We start from the raw sequence: 22,086 nt of genomic DNA on the forward strand, positions 1-22,086 counted from the left end.
ATTCACATTCCTTTACAGCTTTGGGTAGGGCGTTCCACATTGATGTGGCATAATTGCGAAACGTGTTTAGTCCCTTGTTTGAGCCGAATGAACAGATGGTGGAGGTAAACGGTACCCTATTCCCCCCCCTCACAGTGAACTGTGGTATTCCACAAGGAAGCATACTAGGACCGCTACTGTTTTTAATTTATGCAAATGACATGTCGTCAGCTTGTGACTGCAACTTGTTCCTGTTTGCGGACGACTCAGCCCTGCTGGTCTCTAACAAGAACAAGTTACAGGTTGAAAAAACCCTCAGCTCGGAACTAGGCAAAATCTGCATATGGCTCACCGACAACAAACTATCATTACACATGGGCAAAACAGAGTCCATTCTCTTCGGTTCAAATAACAAACTCAGCAAGACCGACGGCTTCTCAGTTACAGTGGGTGACAATATTGTCACAAGGAAAGATGAAATTACCTACCTGGGTTCCATCCTAGAGGCTAATCTTTCCTGTGACAAAATGGCATCCAATGTAATAAAAAAAGTCAACCAACGAACTCGATTCTTGTACCGGATCTCCTCTCTGGTAAACAAGAATACCCTGAAGACTCGAGCAGGAGCACTCCTTCAAGGGTACTACGACTATGCTTGCACCTCATGGTACCAAAGCACCTCAAAGGCACTAAAAAACAAATTACAAACATCTCAAAACAAACTAGTCAGACTACTGCTTGACCTAACTCCTAGAACCCACCTCACCCCTGCCCACTTTGCCAACCTAGGATGGCTTAGAGTAGACGACAGAGTACAGCAACTTGCCATGGGCCTGGTCTACAAGATACACTACACGACCAAGGTACCCATGTACATGTCAAAATACTTCCCAAAGGTCAGTGAATACCACGATCACAACACCAGAGGGAGCTCCACAAATCATGTGAAACCCAGATTCGGCTCAAACAAGGGACTAAACATGTTTTGCAATTATGCCACATCAATGTGGAACGCCCTACCCAAAGCTGTAAAGCAATGTGAATCACTACCCACTTTCAAAAACACTCTCAAAGAACACCTACGGGAGACTGCAATTCGAAACTGGCCCCTACAAATGTCCTAACCCAGTTGTAGAGTAAAGACCAAGTATGGCTTTGTCAGTATTCCAATGTACAGTGCCTCCCCCCCCCCCCCCCCCCCCCCTACGCACCCCCCCCCCCCCCCCCCCACACCTCCAATGTACAGCTCCACAAACAAACAGTACTGTATTTGCAAATCTGGTATGTCATAAATGTATAGATGTAGCAGTACTGTCTATCTGTATGTCGTGTGTGTCATATGATGAATTGAAAATGGGGGACCCTGATGTAAACAAGACGAAAGTCTTTCTCTGGTCTGCATCCCCTTAACTTGTGTGTATTGAGCTGTACTGTACTGTATACCCATTCTGCAATCTGTTAATAAACTTTTCAATCAATCAATCAATCAATCAATGGCAGATGTCTTTCCTCGTGTCGCTGAGGAGGACCTTTACCTCTCCGAGGGTGTGATTAGGCCACAGGCTAGTAGTCAGGCAGCTGACCTTGCCTCCCACTCAGATACCACCTCTGCCCCCTTTCGGCAGCTTAAGAACTGTGGATTGGCAGACATCAACCTTGCAGACTGCAAAGTGTCAGATAAATTATTTACACCGGGGTGGCCTCGAAACCTGCTCTACATATCTATCAGGGATCAGGAGGGAAATTAACATCTTGTTCACTGGAACCTGCTGCTCCAGGTCAACTTCCTGCCCCTGGATGAATGTGTGGATGGCGATGCTGCTCCTGTGTCCATGCCCATAGATATATTTCACTAGATGACTGATTGATTGATTGATTGATTGATTGATTGATTGATTGATTGATTGATTGATTGATTGATTGATTGAACATTTTATTACCAGATTGCAGAATCTGTGAGCAGTCCTCTATTGATAAGTCCCCTGGTTCAGACTGTCCACCACCTCCCTCTGTGGCGGTCTCCCACGCGTCTGGTCATCCTGTCACTGCTGTGGATTTCCTGCTCTCCTACCGCAACCATCACCTGCCTGTTCCAATCCACCTCAGGCATCAAATGCAGATAGCAAACTTACCCAGTCTAAGTAGTTTGTAAATATGTAAAGTATTTGCTATTGAATGTACTTAAGATAAAAGTATGCATTCTACATGACGTTTGTGTATTCCAGTGATTGGGAGCATTCAATCCTCGATCTATTGACCTCTAAAGGTCATGTTAAAGTGGTATGTGGTCAAGTTACAGTATGCTGCTAAATGTCATGTTAAAGTGGCAGTTATGCTGCTCTGATCACGTCCTCTTGAAGTTGGCAGGCTTCAAATGTGAAAGTATATAATATTCATACATCTTTGCCATGTTTTCTATGCAAAATATATTTCTTCAAAGTAAACTGATGGGTTCAGATAAATGTAGTGGAGTAAAAAGAACAATATTTACCTTGAAATGTAGTGGAGTAAAAGTATAAAGTTCCCTAAAATGACAAGTTAACTCAAAATTGTAAAAGTAAAAAGAAAAAAATAAGTATTTTTTCCACCATTGGTGTTCATCAACACAGTATGTGACAACATATCTGCATCCCAGTCTAAACTCCAACAGATGGCAGAGGAGCAACAGCAGGATTCCATCTCCAACCAGCTGATACTACAGTGCAAGAGAGGACGGCCACAGAGTTACACCTGAATGGTGACAGACCTACTGATGAAAGGGCAACGCACCATTTTACCAGAGACGTTACAGAGTGAAATGCTGGCCAGACTACATGAGAGATCGGGACAACCAAATACAGGTTGAGGGTAAACTACTTGTGTTTTCGTTTTCAGCTCCTGCAGAAAATGAAATATCTCATGACAGCCCAAGTCTTATGTATGTATTGCAAATAGGTACATATTACATATTCAAACAATGTAAACTCTATTACGTAAAACACATTTTCAACCAATTTGGAAACCAAACAGGTGTTTTTTTAAATATCCACAATCCAACAAATTTCAAATGGCTTCTGAGTGGAAGAGGATATTCCCCATGGGGATTAATAAAGGGACACTTGACTTGATACTTTGTGAGAATCTGGAGGATCTCTCTCAGGATACTCTGCCATCTGGTGGCTCTGGAGGGTATGGCCAGAATATGCACATGCCTGTAATTGGAAAATCAACAACCCCACCAAACACAACTCCTACCAACCCCAATGTTGGCGCCCCCTGGTGATGAAGCTAACATCGGTCACACTCTGGAAGGTTTAAAACGATCCATAACAGTTCAAAGCTTAAGGGTGGACCAACACAGGCCTAAATGACATGAAATGCTTTGAGAGGCTGGTCAAGGATTACATCTGTGCCTCCCTCCCTAGTACCATGGACCCATTGCAGTTTGCATAAAGGACAAACAGGTCCACTGACGACGCAGTCTCCCAGGTACTGCACAACACACTATCTCACCTTGACAGCCAGAAGGGGGGCTATGTGAGATTGCTGTTCATTGACTATAGTCCCCACCAGACTGGCTGACAAGTTGATCGAGCTGGGTCTGAGCTCCGCTCTGAGCGCCTGGATACTGGACTTTCTGAGCGAAAGGCCCCAGGCGGTCAGGGTGGGGGGTCAGACCTCCAACACCATCACCCTGAGCATCGGGGTCCCCCCAGGGCTGTGTTCTGAGCCCCCTGCTGTACTCACTATACACACACGACTGTGTGGCCAAGTTCAGCTGCAACTCCATAGTGAAGTTTGGGGACAACACAGTGGTGGTGGGGCTGATCTCGGACAACGACGAGAAGGCCTACCGGGAGGAGGTTGAGGTACTGGAACGCTGGTGCCAGGACAACAGCCTGCTCCTGAACATTGGTAAAACCAAGGAGCTGATCGTGGATTTTAGGAGGAGACAGCAGGAGACACACACACCACTGAGGATAAACGGGGCTACCGTGGACAGGGTGAGCAGCTTTAAGTACCTGGGGGTCCACATCTCAGAGGACCTGACATGGACAACACACATAGACTCAGTTGTAAAAAAGGCGAAGCAGCGCCTCTACCACCTGAGACAGTTAAGGAAGTTCAGAGTATCTGGGAAGATACTCCAGTCCTTCTACTCCGGAGCTGTAGAGAGCATCTTGACTGGAAACATCACTGCCTGGTATGGCAACAGCACGGCACAGGACAAGAAGGCCCTACAGAGAGTGGTGCGCTCAGCCGAGCGTACCACGGGTATTGCACTACCAACCCTGCAGGTCCTATACAACAAGAGGTGCAAATCCAGAGCCTGCAGGATAATGAAAGACCCTCACCACCCCAACAACAGCCTGTTCATGCTGCTGCGGTCAGGCAAACGCCTGCGAGCACCAGTAACGAGGACAGAGAGACTTAGGCTCAGCTTCTTCCCCCAGGCCATCAGAGCCTTGAACACTGAACTCTCCACGCACAAGCACACATGAGCACACATACAACACACACACTGTACATGCTCACACACTAGCAGCCACTTTAACATGAGCACACACACACTCATGCTGCACATGCTCACACTATGGACACTTTACAGAAGGAAAGGTCACTTTAAGAATAGTATAGCTTGAGATCGTATAATATAGCATTGTATAGCAGTGTACATAAAGACCCAAATGCCTCATCCGTAGCTAACAGTGTACTGCACTGCCACAGGACCTAGCATGTCCTACCATGCTCTGTAAATAGCTCATGTACAGATACCGATATGCCTACTTTGTTTACTTGTTTATATGTCGCTCTATTGGTTGTACTCTTGTTATTATTACTTGTATTATGCACATCGTTGCGGGCGAGACCCCCCACATTTCACTGTATACCTGTATGCCGTGACAAATAAAACTCTTGTATCTTGTATCTAACTGTGTCAAGCAGGGCATTGCTGAAAAAGAGCATCCATGCTCCTTTCAAACGATTGAAAAAAGACGTGTGTTGTTGAGTGTTTATTAACCATGGTCTTGCACCAGGTCGTCCCAGGTGTGGATGTGTGTTAACTGGGAGTGTTTATTAACCATGGCATTGCTGAAAGAGGGCATACATTACACGCTCAGCAAATCTACCCGGGGTAAAGGTTTGAAATCAGTTGTGTTTTATTTTCCAGGTGGACTGACTAATGCCCGCTCTTAACTGGGAGATATTTTGCATCTTATAAGTTCCTTGCAAGCCACACTGTGCGACACAAATTGAATAATCTTGGGTACGTGAAGTGTTTGCCATACTAAAGAGCATCCCGAACTGATTTGCGGGGAGGTGGATTGGACAATAGAAGTCTTCAACAGCGAGTGTGCATTGATGCTGTTGTTCAAGACAGACCATTTAGACTCGCCCGGTGTTTGTTACATGCTTTGTAACACAGTTTCGGCCTTTTCAGGACAAGCTAGCATAAAACAGCTGGGACCTACGGATTACTCAAGATACCTAGTTTCCAATGATACCTCTATCTAGCTTTAGCCCACTACAACCTCTTAAAAACAGTCATGCTGACCGTATCGCTGAAGATACAGCCGGTTTAATGGCTGTTAAGTCTAAATGGTACTCATTTGCCGGCCCATTAAAACAATAACAAAATAGTGATATGGCTAACATAGTTTGTAGCAGTTTGTAGCAATTCTGAAGCTAGAACAAAGATATAGGTATCACTGGAAACTATTTTGGTAGTCCAAGGTCACTGTGACCTCACGCCCATCCCATTCTCTTGTTACAAATGGAATAACAATGCATCACTGAATTTACTTAATTGTCCATTGTGTGTTGCTGTCCTTTCCTATGGATGTGAATCCTAAGAAGAAGGTCTTTGCTTGTCTTCACCTGGTCTTACTCCAACTCTTCTCCCTGTCCCCTCCGCCTAGGTCATAGTGAACTATGAGAACGCAGAGCTGTCTCTTCGGGAGCGGGCCATGCTGGACTATGCCATGGCCGTGTGTCGCAGTGACACCATCACGGAAGACCACTTCCTGGCCCTGGAGGAATCGGGCTTCGACCGCGAGGACGCCTGGGACATCGGCGCCATTGCTGCTTTCCTTTCTCTGGTCTGCATCTCCTTAACAATTGTGTGTATTGAGCCGTACTGTATTGTACCCATTCTGCAATCTGTTAAATAAAGTTTTCATTCATTCATTCGTTCATTCATTCATTCATTCATTCATTCATTCATTCATTCATTCATTCACACAATGGCAATGGTATGACAAGGTTTGGCACATGTTTCCACGAAAGCAGGATATCATTTTAAATTTTTTATAAATCAACTCTGTAGATCATCCTCCATGTGTGCGTGGTTTTACAAAATAAACAATAGGAAATAGGGGTGTAACGGTACACAAAAACCACGGTTCGGTACAGGTTTTCGGTACAGTGGGGGAAAGTTTGGCTTTCCATGTTCCACTCAGGGGTGATGTAGTGTGCAATGACTAATTGTACTTGTAGGGCTGTCAACGAATATTCTATATCGAAATGAATAATCGACTTGTAAAAGAGAAAGCATTAAACAGATCATCTGTCTAAACCTCGTAACTCTATTCACCCTCAAATCTGTGTTTATTTTTTATTTTGCATACTCATGTTCTGTGTCTTGAGTCGTACTGTATTGTATTCTGCATCTGTTAATAAAGTTTCAATCTGTAAGAGCCTCAAATTTCCATGTACATTTAATAAGTTGTCAGCCAGTTTCTAACCTGTAACATTCCTAAAGTAAAGGCACAAGGGTAGATCAATGTCGTTGAAGTTATGTAGACAATCTTTCCATTCCTGGTAACTGTAATGCATTCTACATTGTTGGCAGTATTTATAGTATGTGGAATCTAGAGATGGAAATATGCAGCATTGCACTTGATATACAGTACTTTCTCACATGGTTGATTATCAAAACAATCGCTTATCAAACCCATTGTGTTTACTGATATATATATACCATATAAACCATTAAGAGTGGGTATCAGACAAGAGGGAAGACTGTCAGGTTTTAAACTGTGGATACCAAACAGAAGGTAAAGATGACTTTGAACTGTACAGTAACAGTAATCCAGAACTATTTCATTGCACTGTAAAGAAACTGATTTTATAGTATGTCACATCAATGTCATTCTTGTCTTTCACATTCTACTAAAACTGAATGAAACCATAAACAAGGTGGCCTGTTGGGATGTTAGATCCTAATGTGAAAAACTGATTTTATATGTCTGAGGAGAAGACTGGTACTCATCATCAGGTCCACAGACGGGCCTCCCATCTTCGTCTCCACAAAGTACTGGGGGGGTCTACTGTATGAGACATATTTCCTTTAGATTGAAAGAAAAATTATATATGTGAACAAGTATGTTGTGTGCCAGGTTTATGTGCAGTCATGGTAAAGTGAGAGGTGACGGGTGGACCACCACTGATGTCATGTGTCCAGGCAGGCCTCAGGTACAAGTCATTTTAACTCCAGTAGCCCATTACGTACCAACCTGTTCTATTTCGTTATGGATCTCGCTCAGCATCATACTTGCACTGTACTTCACTTCGTGCACGTGCACTGAATAAAAAATTCCACCATGTACCTTTACATCCCAACATTCGTCTGGCCACACCCCCATCCGCTTACCTTCATAAGCAGGTGTGTGGTCACCTACTCGCCTCCTTCTTCACTTTCACCACAAGGAAGTGCCTTCGGTAGATCCCCACTTGACGAGGTTGTTAGCTGAAGAAAGTTGAGACGTGTTTAAATTGTGCTTATTTTTTTCTTCTCTCATATTTTCGATAGAAAAACCTAAGTCATAATGTCTACTTCGGGGAGTCGTGTTCGCAACGCTACTCTTCACCAGCGGTTCTCTATTTCCGCCTCCGTCGTATGTCCTGGAGCGGGGCTGTTACCTCTCTCGTGGTTGACAGCCACGCCCGGTAGGCGTCCGATGGGTAGTTTGCCTCTCCAAGGAGCTGGTGCACCGGGGCCGTCGCCTGTGCGATGGCCTGGTTCCGGCTCTGGTTCCTCTGTTTCCGGGGAATCGTCCGCTGTTGGGCGGCCGGTTCCCTTGGTTGCAGGGGATTTGAGACGCAAACTTTTTGCGTCGGCTCGCTCCCGTCGCAAGATGGTGGCTTGCAGACGCGAACGGCCCGGTTTTGGTGAGTTGCTGGAGCCAGGTGAGGATGCGTCGGTCTCTACATGCCCGATGGAAACAGAGGACTACATGATAGAGGCGGACGGGTTCTTATTTGAAGGCCCGGTGGAGACAGCTCTCCCGCCTGCCCACGTAACACTGGAGGGGGGTGAGATGTCTCCTTGGGGCGCCTCGTTCGAAGACGTTGGGGAAGAACCTCTGACTCGTCGGCGGGATGCCCTGCTATCAGCCACATCGGAGTGTGGCTCCTTGACCAGTGGTAGCCTGCTGTATGTGAGGGATGCGGGCTCGGTGGAGGAAAGTCTGCAGGGGGAACTGCAGGCTTTGTTTCCCGAGCTCATGGTGGTGGCGGCAGTCGCAAACGGCGTGCCGCTGCCGCAGCCACTGCCTGTTCCTGTCCCTGATGATCTCATAGGTCATCTATGGCAGCGTCGCCCGGTGAGAGGGGTGGACGTTGTCTACCCATTTTTCCACTCAATGGCGGCCTATGTTAGTCAGGGCCAGGTGGTCTCCCACATCATAGGCCTCACCCCCGCCTACGTGCAAGTCACGCGGGTGGCGGGTTTGGTCGACGGTATGAGAGAGGGCGTGCCACGGCTTGATAGGCCGATGGCCGCGCTCCTTTGTCCAGAGGTGGTGTGGGAACCGTTACGGAAGCCGGTTCCCCAAGGGAAATCATGTCGGCGTGGTTGGGCTTGCGGCTCTGCAGATATACCCTATTGCTCCTGAGCACAGTGATGTATATACATGTAGTACAATGCCAAAGCAGTAGGTGGCAGTAGGTGGCGATGTAGTTCAAATGAAGGCCATTTTCAACCAATCAGAAAAATGTAATGTGCCAATACACTTCCTGCTAAAAATCAACAATCCACCATCTTTAAATGCCTCGCGTGAGCCATTTAGCCAACGTAGCATTTATTTTTCAGCAAAGAAAGTGCAATAAACAAAACGGATACATTCACTGTGTGTTATGCCTCTCATTTGTTGATGAAACAAAACTAACATCAACACAATTGACCACCAAGAGCGGAGTTTAGTCTCACAAAAAGATCGTCGCCGATTTTGTTAGCTTACGTGCTAACGTGATTGGGATATGCCAGTATAACAGTATAGCATTGTGGCTAGCAGCAAAGTTTGTTAGCTTACGTGCTAACGTGATTGGGATATGACATTATAACAGTATAGCATTGTGGCTAGCAGCTTGGTAACGTTAATGCTAGCAGAATGAATGGATGTAAACTTTATTTAACAGATTGCAGAATGGGTACAATACAATACGGCTCAATACAAACAATTGTTAAGGGAATGCAGACTGTTGTAGCTTGGACTGGGCTCCTTATAACAATAACTTGACAACACATGGTAGCCGCAGCTACTTGGGACAGCTCTGCTGTAAACACTGGAAATAACCGTGCGGGTCTCTACTGCGCATGGGCGTTGAGCAACAACGGCTCCGTATCCGGCTTGCGCAGATTACATGGCACCATTGTCGGTGAGTTTTGGCGAGTATCCAAAACGGAAACACCTTTTCAGCGTTGCCAGTAGGACAACGCGTTTTCCTGCCAAAACGGCGTTTCTTTTTAACTTGGACAGCAAACGTAATCATTCAGCAACAAAAACTTTGCTGTATTCCCCAGTGTAACCATGGCCTTAAAGGAAAACTCCAACATTTTGGGATATTAGCTTATTTGGCATCTACCCTGGAGTTAGACAAGAAGATACATACCCTTTGTCTTTTCTGTGAATGCAGTAGGAGTAGGAAGACACGCACCGTTAGCCTAGCTGAGCGTCAGTCACTGGAAGTAGGTTCCTCCATTAGCCTAGTTCCAAACGTCTTCCTACTCCTACTGCATGCACAGAGAAGAAAAAGGTATGCATCTTCTTGTCTAACTCCAGGGTTCCCAAAATGTTGGAGTGTTAAGATACATACGTTTTTCTTCTCTGTGAATGCAGTAGGAGTAGGAAGACGTGCACCGTTAGCCTAGCTTAGCGTCAGTCACTGGAAGTAGGTTCCTCCATTAGCCTAGTTCCCAACGTCTTCCTACTCCTACTGCATGCACAGAGAAGAAAAATGTATGTATCTTCTTGTCTAACTACAGGGTAGATGGCAAATAAGCTAATTTCCCAAAATGTTGGAGTTTTCTGTTGACAGAGTCTGCTATGGGGCAACAATAATATGTTCATGAGGCATGGTTTCTATCTTTAGCCATAAACGGCGTGGTTTATTTCACATGCTCCACAGCAGTACATGATACATCCTTCTCCTCTGAGAGTGAAGGTGGAAGAGACAGAGGGGGAGTCGACATCTCCTTAAATACCCTCTACCTGGCGGCAGCATTAACGGCTCCGCCTATAGCACCCTCTTGTGGAATCAGTTATATACAGTTAGACAGTTAGGCAGTTACACAGTTACTTACTCAGTTACTTGCAATCATATATAACCTCTAACTTTAACACTCCCACTTATGGTTATCTAGTACACTGTACAACTTCTTCAAAAACAATTTTACGAAGAAAAGAATACAGTTCAGAGCATCAAAAGAATATGGCAGTCAATACTACATAACAGTCAATATTTACACACCAAACATGACCTCTGCAAATCTTCTCAATTTCAGTTTGGAAACAGGTTTCGTCATAGCGTGTTATGGTTTGTAACCGACCTCAAACGCAACGGCACAGACAGGAAGTTCAGAGTTAGCCAAATGCTAGGGCGTATTTATTTACAGAGTCAAAAGAAGGATAAAGTACAATAATCAAACAGTCCAACGAAACACAGAGGCAGTGTGGTTCCCTCCTCCCTAGCTGGGTCCCGAACCAATTGACAGTGACAGTCTTCAGTGTTCCCCACAACACACAACTTAGCTGAGTCAGTGCAAACAAAACTAAGTCTTCAGTGTCTCTTCTAAAACACACAATCAGAATAATCCAGAGGGGTTTGGTTCCACTCACCTAAGCGCAACGCGTAAAGCGGGCAAAACGAGGCGCAGCTCCAAACGGGGAACAAGGTTCTCAACAGCGGTTCTCCACAGAAAGGTCCTGGAGAGAAAGTAGACCAGGAACACAAACGGGGAAAAAGCAGGCAAATGCAGTTGTATTCCAGAACGACCCGACAACGATAGAAGGAAGGTCCCGGTATATAAAGCCCTCTGGGGCGCTAATCACAAACTATGACAGCTGCGTGATGAAAGTGGCAATCGTTCAAAAAGCGTGTGGCGGGGAATGCACCAATCAGCACCATACTGTACCTCAGGAGAGCGTGTGGCGGGGAACCAACCAAACCTCACAGTACCCCCCCCTCCACGGGAGCCACCCGGCGACCAGCCCGACCCGGCTCGCCCGGATGGGCACGATGGAAGTCGGTGATTAGGCCGGGATCCACAATGAGCTGGCGGGAGACCCAGCTCCGTTCCTCCGGGCCGTACCCCTCCCAGTCCACCAGGTACTGGAACCCCCGACCCCGCCGTCGAACGCCCATCAACCGGCGGACCTGCCACTGGGGGTGACCGTCCACCATCACGGGAGGAGGTGGTTCCGGAGCAGGAGGCATCAGGGGACTGAGAGAGACAGGCTTAACCCGGGACACATGGAAAACGGGGTGAATGTGCATGGACGCAGGAAGCTTAAGACACACCGCCGCCGGACTGAGTACCTTCAGAACCTCAAAAGGACCGACGAACCGGGGGTTAAGCTTCTTGGCCGAGGACCGAAGCAGAAGGTCCCTTGCGGAAAGCCACACCCTCTGCCCAGGGTGGTACGTCGGCGCAGGGACCCGGCGCCGGTCAGCCCCACGACTGGCGCGCTCCGATGACCGGAGCAGCGCAGTCCTGGTGATCTCCCAGACCCGACGGCACCGGTTGAGGTGGTCCTGTACGGAGGGAACTGCCACCTCCGACTCCTGTGCAGGGAAAAGAGGGGGTTGGTAGCCCAGGGATACCTCAAAGGGTGAGAGGCCGGTGGCGGAACTGACCATGGAGTTGATGGAGTACTCAACCCAGGGAAGGAAACGGCTCCAAGAAGCGGGTTTCTCGGCAGCCACACACCGAAGAGCAGACTCCACACTCTGGTTCATCCTCTCCGTTTGTCCGTTAGTCTGGGGATGATAACCAGAGGAAAGACTGACCGTTGCCCCCAATCCCTTGCAAAAAGCCAGCCATACCTGGGAAGTGAACTGGGGCCCCCGGTCCGAGACGACGTCCTGGGGAAACCCATGGAGGCGAAACACGTGGCGTGTCAGGAGGTCCGACGTCTCGGCCGCCGAGGGAAGCTTGGGAAGGGCCACGAGGTGAACCCCCTTGCTGAACCGATCCACCACGGTCAGTAGGCACGTGTTCCCCTGGGAAGAAGGAAGACCCGTGACGAAGTCCAACGCCACATGGGACCAAGGGCGGCTCGGAATGGGAAGCGGCTGCAATAGCCCTGAGGGTGCCTGGTGGGAGGCCTTGCTGCGGGCGCAGAATGCGCAGGCCAGTACGAACTCCTTGACGTCGTTCCTCATGGTGGGCCACCAGAATCGACGAGCCAGGAAGGAGAACATGCGATGAACGCCTGGGTGGCAGGCGAACCGGCTGGTATGGCCCCACTGGAGGACCCGGGACCGGACTGAGTCGGGGACGAAGAGACGATGAACCGGTACATTGCCTGGAGCGTGATGGAAGCGTAGGGCACGCCTTACCACCCCCTCGATGCCCAAGGTGACTACTCCTACCACCCTGGCCTCTGGGAGGATGGGAGTCGGGTCCTCAGTGGTTGGAGCCCCCTTGGAGTGTAACCGGGACAGGGAGTCGGCCTTCGTGTTGCGGGAACCAGGGCGAAACGTCAGCGAGAAGTCGAACCGACTGAGGAAGCTGGCCCATCTTGCCTGCCGGCCATTGAGGCGCTTGGAAGCACGGATGTACGTCAGGTTCTTGTGGTCCGTCCAAATGGTAAATGGCTCCTCGGCCCCCTCTAGCCAATGACGCCACTCCTCCAAGGCAGCCACAACCGCCAGCAGCTCCCGATTGCCGATGTCGTAGTTCCTCTCGGCAGGGAGGAAACGACGCGAGTAGAAGGCGCACGGATGTACCTTCTGGTCCGTTGCCGACCGCTGGGATAAGATTGCTCCTAGTCCAGTATCCGAGGCGTCCACCTCTACGATGAACTGTCTCTTGGGGTCTGGATGGAGCAAGATCGGGGCGGAAGTGAACCTCTTCTTGAGGGAGCGGAACGCAGCACACGCCGCTGAGGACCAGTCGAACGGCAGGGCGGGAGAGGTCAGCCTGGTAAGCGGTTCCGCCACCTGACTGTAGTTCCGGATGAATCTTCGGTAGAAGTTGGCGAACCCGAGGAAGCTCTGTAACTCCTTCCGAGAGGTGGGTTCCGGCCACTCCTCCACGGCCCGGATCTTGCGATGGTCAGCTCGGGTCAAGCCTCTCTCCACGATGAAGCCCAGGTAATAGACGGAGTCGGAGTGGAATCGGCACTTCTCTGCCTTGACAAAGAGCCGATTGTGGAGGAGGCGCTCCAGCACACGGCGGACATGCTGGATGTGTTCCTCGAGGGTCTTGGAGAAAATGAGGATGTCGTCTAGGTATACTACCACAAACTCCTCCAGCATGTCACGAAGGACGTCGTTCATGAGTGCCTGGAATACCACCGGAGCGTTGGTGAGGCCGAACAGCATTACCAGGTACTCGTAGTGGCCCCTGGGAGTCTTGAAGGCGGTCTTCCACTCATCGCCCTCTCGGATACGGACCAGATGGTAGGCACTCCGGAGGTCCAGCTTGGTAAAGACGGTAGCCTGGGTGAGAGGCTCGAAGGTGGAGTTCATGAGAGGAAGAGGGTACTTGTTCTTAATGGTGATCTCGTTGAGCTGGCGATAGTCGATGCAGGGTCGAAGGTCTCCGTCCTTCTTCCCAACAAAGAAGAAACCGGCCGCCACAGGAGAGGAGGAAGGCCGAATGAGTCCTGCTTCCAAGGACTCAGAGATATATTGATCCATCGCTGCCTTCACAGGGACGGTCAGACTGTAGAGGCGGCTGCCGGGAAGGGGAGCCCCTGAGCGGAGGTCGATGGCACAGTCGTAAGGCCGGTGAGGCGGAAGGGCCTGAGCCCTGGACTTACTAAAAACCTCCTTGAGGTCGTGGTACTCGGGGGGTATGGTCGAGAGGTCCGGAGGCGGCTCACAAACGGATCTCCGGGGCGAGGGACAGGACGCCACCTGAAGACACTGGGCATGACAGGAGGAGCTCCACCCCCTGATGGTACCGGAGGACCAGGCGATGTGGGGCTCGTGCAGCGCGAGCCAGGGCCGGCCCAGGACTACTGGGACAAGAGGGGATCTGGTGATAAAAAACTGGAGTCTCTCAACGTGGTTACCAGCAATGGTGAGCAGGACAGGACAGGTGCGTTGAGTGATGTCAGCCAGGCGGTGTTGGTCCAATGCGAACACCTCCAATGGCCTCACGAGGTCCTCTAGTGGAATGTGGGCCCGGGTAGCAAACTCGAAGTCTAGGAAACTCTCGTCAGCACCCGAGTCAATGAGTGCCTCCACCGTGGCCCGTTGGTCCGCCCAGGCCAGGGTGACGCTCATCAGACGGCTAGGTGGTGCACGGCTCTGGGAATGAGAAAAACGGCTCACCAGGATCTCCCGGGGTCCCGGCGAGCCTGGTCTTTTGGCCGGGTGGGGCAGTTGGCGATACGGTGTCCATCCCGACCGCAGTAGAGGCAAAGGCCGGACCTGAACCTCGCCTCCCGTTCAGCTTGGCTAAGATGTGAACGTCCCAGCTGCATGGGTTCCTCCCCGGGCACCGAACGGGAGGGGAAGGAACCATCAGTCGTGTTGGGAGCAGGGCGGCCCGCAGTACCGTCACGAGTACGGGGGGTCTGGGGAACCTCTGGAGGTCCCTGTCGGGTTCTCTCACGTGTTCTCTCCTGGAGGCGTCCGTCGATGCGAATGGCGAGGCTGAATAGGTCTTCGAGGGACTCAGGTTCCTCACGGGTCGCGAGCTGGTCCCTGACAGCGTCGTTGAGCCCCCTCATGAAGGTGAGACGAAGCGCTTGATCGTTCCAACCGCTCTCCGTTGCCGCCAGTCTGAACTCCAGCACGTAGTCGGTGACCCCGCCACTGCCCTGCCGGAAGGTGCCCAACCGAGCTCCAGGGTCCTGGCCACGGGCTGGGTGGTGGAAAACCCTGCGGAGCTCAGCCACGAAGTCTGGGTAGGAAAAACAGAAATCAGCCCCCATTGCCCAGGAGGCAGTAACCCACTGGGCTGCCCGGCCTGAGAGCAGGTTAGTCATGTAAGCCACTCGTGCTCCCCTTGAAGTGAATCGGCTGGGTTGATGACGAAAAACCAACTCACATTGCATGATGAATGTGGCACAATCCTCGAAGTTACCATTGAACAACCGTGGTTCGGAGAGACGGGGCTCCCGAGGTGCGGGATCGGGAGGCGCGGGGCCTGCCACGGCTGCGGGTGATGCTCCGGCCGAGGCTCCTGAAGTAGGTGGGGTTACAAGCAAGGTGTTAACGGCTTCACTCAGCGCTTGTAATTGGTGGAGAATATTAGTCTGCTGATTACCCTGGACTGTCTGCAGGCTAGCCAGAGAGCCAAGGGACTCCTGAATAGGCAGGACCTGGTCTCGGAGCTCCTGTACAGCAGCCGCAGCCGCACATAGCTGTAGGCTGTGGTCGTTGGTTAACTCAATCTGGACCGCCAACGCTGTTCTGACCCTGTCTGTGTCGGCTGAGGTCGTCAGGGTCGGGTCGTAATGTTATGGTTTGTAACCGACCTCAAACGCAACGGCACAGACAGGAAGTTCAGAGTTAGCCAAATGCTAGGGCGTATTTATTTACAGAGTCAAAAGAAGGATAAAGTACAATAATCAAACAAACGGGGAGACTGCCTTCGGCAGAGTCATCTGCCGTTCTGCAGAATCCTCCTGGTGATAGTGGTGGGGAATTGGCATGTGACGTTGTAGCGGCTCTGCAGATACTCCCAGCAGATAGTGGTGGGGAATTGGCATGTGACGTTGTAGCGGCTCTGCAGATACTCCCAGCTTTCACTCAAGGTGGAAAACGGAGAGAGAGAGAGAGATATCAGAAACAGTCCAACGAAACACAGAGGCAGTGTGGTTCCCTCCTCCCTAGCTGGGTCCCGAACCAATTGACAGTGACAGTCTTCAGTGTTCCCCACAACACACAACTTAGCTGAGTCAGTGCAAACAAAACGAAGTCTTCAGTGTCTCTTCTAAAACACACAATCAGAATAATCCAGAGGGGTTTGGTTCCACTCACCCAAGCGCAACGCGTAAAGCGGGCAAAACGAGGTGCAGCTCCAAACGGGGAACAAGGTTCTCAACAGCGGTTCTCCACAGAAAGGTCCTGGAGAGAAAGTAGACCAGGAACAGCAACGGGAAAAAAGCAGGCAAATGCAGTTGTATTCCAGAACGACCCGACAACGATAGAAGGAAGGTCCCGGTATATAAAGCCCTCTGGGGCGCTAATCACAAACTATGACAGCTGCGTGATGAAAGTGGCAATCGTTCAAAAAGCGTGTGGCGGGGAATGCACCAATCAGCACCATACCTCAGGAGAGCGTGTGGCGGAGAACCAACCAAACCTCACATAGCGTCTGCTACCATGTTGTCTGTTGGACAATAAATCAGTGTCATTCTTTCTTCTCTGATGACAGATCTGATGAAATTATATTTTATATCGACATGTTTACATCTCTGTCGGCACACAGGGTTTCTAGCAATCGCAATGGTTCCCTGGTTGTCCTCATAAACAACAGTCTTCTTATATACATAGGTATCCATTCCTTCGAGCAGTTGTTCTAGATAAATACATTCCTGTATTGTCATAGCTAGAGCCATATATTCGGCTTCACAAGTTGATAGTGCCACTGTGGGCTGCTTCTTTGTTTTCCACGAAACCAGTGAGCTGTTTGTGCTCAAACTCACACAATACCCTGTGGTACTTCTTCTGTCTGTGGTGTCAGCTGCCCAGTCTGCATCACTGTAGGCTTTAAGCCCTAAGCCTTCGCTGCTCTTTCTGAAACAAAGCTGTTTATCTGCTGTACCTTTTAGATAACGAAAAATGTGTTTTGCTGTAATACAGTGCTCCTCTGTGGGGTCAGAAAAATGCTGTGACAATTTACTCTCTACAAAACATAGGTCAGGGCGAGTACATGTTGTCAAATAAATGAGGCTACCTACAGCTTCTCTGTACATTTTTACATCAGTCAATTTCTGAGCATCCTCTTGGTAGTCTAGTTTTTGATCACATGGTGTTTCCCTTGTTCTACATTCTTGCATGTCAAAACGTTTCAGGATCTTTTCCACATATCTCTTCTGGGATATTTTTACACAATTGGCAGACTGTTCGAAGTCCATGCCTAGAAAATGTTTTAATTAAAGCATTTTGAATCTGGTAAATCATCCACTTCTGTATTTAAACATATATCCACTTCTGTATTTAAACATGGAATCCACTCCGGTATTTAAACCTGGAATCTACTCCTTCTGTATTTAAACATGGAGTATCCTCCTTCTGCATTTAAGCATGTAGCCACCCTCCTTCCGTATTTAAACATGGAGTACCCTCCTTCAGTATTTAAACATTTAGCTACGAACCTGGCTTTGTACTTGTCGTGGCCTTCAATACCCTCCTTAATTGAGTACACCCATTTCCCTCCCACTGTCTGTCTGCCCTCTGGTAACTTGGTTAGAGTAAAGGTGTGGTTGTCCTCTAGGGACCTCATCTCCTCATCCATTGCTCTCTCCCATTTACTTGATTCAGGGGACACTATGGCCTCTTTAAAGGTCTGAGGTACTCCACTGACTACTCTGTAGCAGTAATCAATGCTGGTAAGTGTACTGTCATCCTCGTCACTTTCTCTCCGGGCATAGTCTGTCAGATACTTTGGGTGTTTGTGTTCCCTTGAGGGATACCTCCCACTGCTTGGGGCACGTGACGTCACCCTCGGGTGCTCCTCGTCATCGTCCTCTGGGGGTTGCTGACTGTCTGTCTGCACGACCGTGCTAAGTACACTAGGCTGAGGTGTCTCTGTTTCTTCACACCTTACTCTGGAGTCCAGCTCTGGCTCCTCTGTCTGTGTCTCGTTCTCACATGTTGTCTTTGTGACAAACTTGACTAGCCTGTGTTTCTGCACTCTCCCTTTACCGGGATAATAAACTAGGAAAGCGGGGCTTCCTTTGTTGTGCCCTACAAAGAGTCCTTTTTCACATCTGGACTCAAGCTTTCCTCTGTCCTGCTGGTAAGCATAACACACTGATCCAAATTGGTGCATTCTAGCTAGATTACACTTCTTTCCTGTCAGTGCTGTATACGGGGTGGTGCCCGTGTGCTTATTAAAGCACCTGTTTCTGGTGTAAGCGGCTTCTTGCACCGCATAATGCCATAGACTCTTAGGTAAGTTACTATCTACTAGCTTACACCTAGCCATTTCGAAAAGAGTGCGCCATTCCCTCTCTGCCACTCCATTCTGGTGTGGGGAGTATGGACATGACGTGTCTTATCTTGTTCCTTCTCAACAGTGATTGGAACTCTCTATTTGTGAACTCGGTTCCGTTGTCGGACCTCAAGCATCTTATGTTACCATAAGGGGCTACTACGTCTGCCAGGAATTTCTCCGTGGCCTGGAGTGTGTCACTCTTTGCTTTGAGAAAGTAAACAAACACTGCCCCTGTACAGACTGTACATATCTAAAGCCTCCTATGGACTCGTTGCTTACTGGACCGGCTAGATCTGTGTTAACTAGCGCAAGTGGTACCTTTACCTTTTCTGTGGGATTTCTGTTTCTCGATTGAGTAAACTTCCCCTTTATGCACACTACACATTCTCTGTCAGGTCTACGCTTTTCACCTTCAATGTGCATGCCTTCTGTCACTGCTTGCAGTTTCAGTAAATCCTCGTAATTACAATGACCCAATTGACCCATAATCTCATGCCATGTCTGAATATCGTGACTGACAGTCACGTTACACATATCATTATTATTATTACACTTGTCGTTGTCATTACACTCTGTTTGTAGATAATACATTCTCTTGTACACCTTTATGTTAAATCGCGTACCGTCAGGCTCTACAAGAAATTTGTTACCTTCATTGAAGAATACTTTGGCACCGTTCGCAGTAGCAGCTATTACAGAGAATAGTTATTGTGTGAACGAGGGTACGTAGAGAGCGTTCTTTAATGTCACTGTACACCGGCGCCCCTCACTGTCTATGAGGCATACCTGTGCGTCTCCTCTCTCTTGCGCCAACCCGTAGTTGCGCTTCCCGTCTGCCAGCTCCATGCTGTGTCTCTCCGGGTCGAAAGTGTTGTCAAAGTTCTTGAACCGACTCCTGTCGTTGATGACGTGAGACGACGCACCTGTGTCCACGATCAGTCCCTTCCTTTGGGCCTGCTGCAGCTGCGTTGGCCTGGTGACGTACGCTGTCTGCGCCCCGAAGATGAAGTCTTCTTGTCCCGCTACTCTCCGGGCGTCGTCTCGATTCGTTTCACGTCCACCGTCGCCGCCATCTTGTCCACTGCCGCCATCTTGTCCATGCGCATACCGCGCACTCTGGTCGCGTTTCTTCATGCACACTCTGTCTGTGTGCCCGTGGATTTGCAGAAGCTACACCAGACAGTCTTTGTGCAGTTACCTTTCCGATGGCCTTTTCTCCGCATCGCCAACACACCAGCTCCGTCGTGGGCCTGGTCTTCTCCCTCGGCGTCGCGGCGGCTGGGTGGATATCTTCTGAGGCCTCGAAATTTCGTAACTTGGCCTTCGACTTTCCCAGCGTCATGTCCGCTGAACCGTGTGTTACCAGGAGTGTGAACGGTTTGTACAGCTCCGGTAGTCCCCTCATCACCATCGCCATCATTAGCACATCGCTTGGTGCTTCTCCTGCACTCTTCAACGTCGTAATGATCTGCTCAGCTCTGATGACGTATTCGGTCACAGTCTCGGTGTGCCCCTTCTTCAGTGCTGTTAGTGTTATGTAGAGGGACACGACTCTGGGTCTTCCTTGCCCGATATAATGTTCTCTCAATACTTCCAGGCTTTCTCGGCTTTTGTCCTTAGTGTCGCGTAATATCAACCCCAAGCTTGTGTCGTCGAGCAGTGGTGCTAACTCACAGTATGCATTTGCATTATGCTTGTCGTCCAGGGCTTGTGCTTCCGCCATTACTTCTCCCGTGGGGGCTGTCAAGATCGTTGTCTTCAGTCCCACTCCGTGCATGCAGCACAACATGCACTCTTCCCAGAGCTCATAGTCCTCGGCTCTTCCGTTGAATGAGGGCCATTTGCTCTTTCCTTTTGTCACCATCCTCTTGTTGATGGTAGGTCGTAGCTTTAGCTCTTGTTGGCCTAGCGTCTAGCCACGCGGTGCTCCCGGTGCTAACCTAGCCTATACTTCAGCTAAACTTGCTACCCTTTATTATTTCGCCCCTGCGTGATCTGGGCCTATAACCTGTTGACAGAGTCTGCTATGGGGCGACAATAATATGTTCATGAGGCATGGTTTCTATCTTTAGCCATAAACGGCATGGTTTATTTCACATGCTCCACAGCAGTACATGATACATCTTTCTCCTCTGAGAGTGAAGGTGGAAGAGACAGAGGGGGAGTCGACATCTCCTTAAATACCCTCTACCTGGCGGCAGCATTAACAGCTCCGCCTATAGCGCCCTCTTGTGGAATCAGTTATATACAGTTAGACAGTTAGGCAGTTACTTACTCAGTTACTTGCAATCATATATAACCTCTAACTTTAACATTTTCCTTTAAAGAAAAAAAAGAAAGAAAAAAACAATCACTTTAATTAAGGAAAGAACTTGTTGTGGTTCTTGTATAGTATAGTTAGTAATAGCAAGTATAGCATAGATACAGTAAAACTGTATATTGTATATGTAGACACGTGAATGTGTCTGACTGTGTTCATTATAACTGTTTATGACCCATTTACTTTTGGGCCTGGCAAAGCATCGTGGAGGACTAACACTAGGGGGAGCTGGTTGGCGTTGGTCTGGTAGTCGGTAGAGAGATGCGAAGAGGACCGGTATCCACGAAGAGCCACATGTGCGGGGTCTCTTCAGCGCTATCCAAGGGAGCGAGTGGATGTGTCGGCCACGAGCATTCTACTTTTTGAAACACGTGAAATACCAATTGTGCACCGGAGCAGAAGAAGTAACGGCGCGTTCCGTAAGCTTATCAATATCAAGTATAGTGATTAGGTTACGCCAAGACGAAGAGGACGTTCGGCAGATGGTCTGTGAAGATGAGCGTTAAAGTGTTGCGTATTAGCACGTACAGTCGGGCTATTAGCTTAGCTAAAGTATAGTGCACTAGCCTTTTTAGCTTAGCACGTCGTATTGCCGGTTTCCAGCGGCAGGAGGATTCGGACACGAGGGATTCTACTGGACATTCACAACATTGCTACTGACTACCTGCTGACCGCCAGACCAGCCCCTTCTAAGTATCACAGGTGACGGTTTCTCTGGACCTTTTACGGCCAAATAACCCCAGACAATTGCTATGCGGGGCTAACCAGCACTTCGTCTATAGACTCTCATTCAAGGGCAAGTCGAGTAAAGGTACATTTCGCGCCTACAGCGCTGCGGAGTATTAACTATTTATTTTGTAGCATGCTCGGACTGAGTGAAGGGGCTGTCCCGTTTTGGGCCACTACGTTCCCGAGCCACGACAGGGCGCTCCAACAGGGGGTATCTTCTAGTAATGCCGGCTTAACTCTAGTGACTATTCTTTCCAAAGTGTGGGCCCCACTTAGGTTCTATTGATTTCGAGTGTGTTATGTTTACCAGTGTTTTCAGACTGGGGAGTGTGTGCTGCGAGTGTTTATCTGTACAGTAGCACAGTTGTGCACTGGAATATTACCGTACCGCCACAGTGCGAAGGTCTATCCATAATATACAGTGCTATGCGTGGTGCTATGGCCGGGACGCCTT

Source organism: Notolepis coatsorum (assembly GCF_963971535.1).
Source record: "Notolepis coatsorum genome assembly, chromosome: 19".
NCBI classification, from domain to species: Eukaryota; Metazoa; Chordata; class Actinopteri; order Aulopiformes; family Paralepididae; genus Notolepis; species Notolepis coatsorum.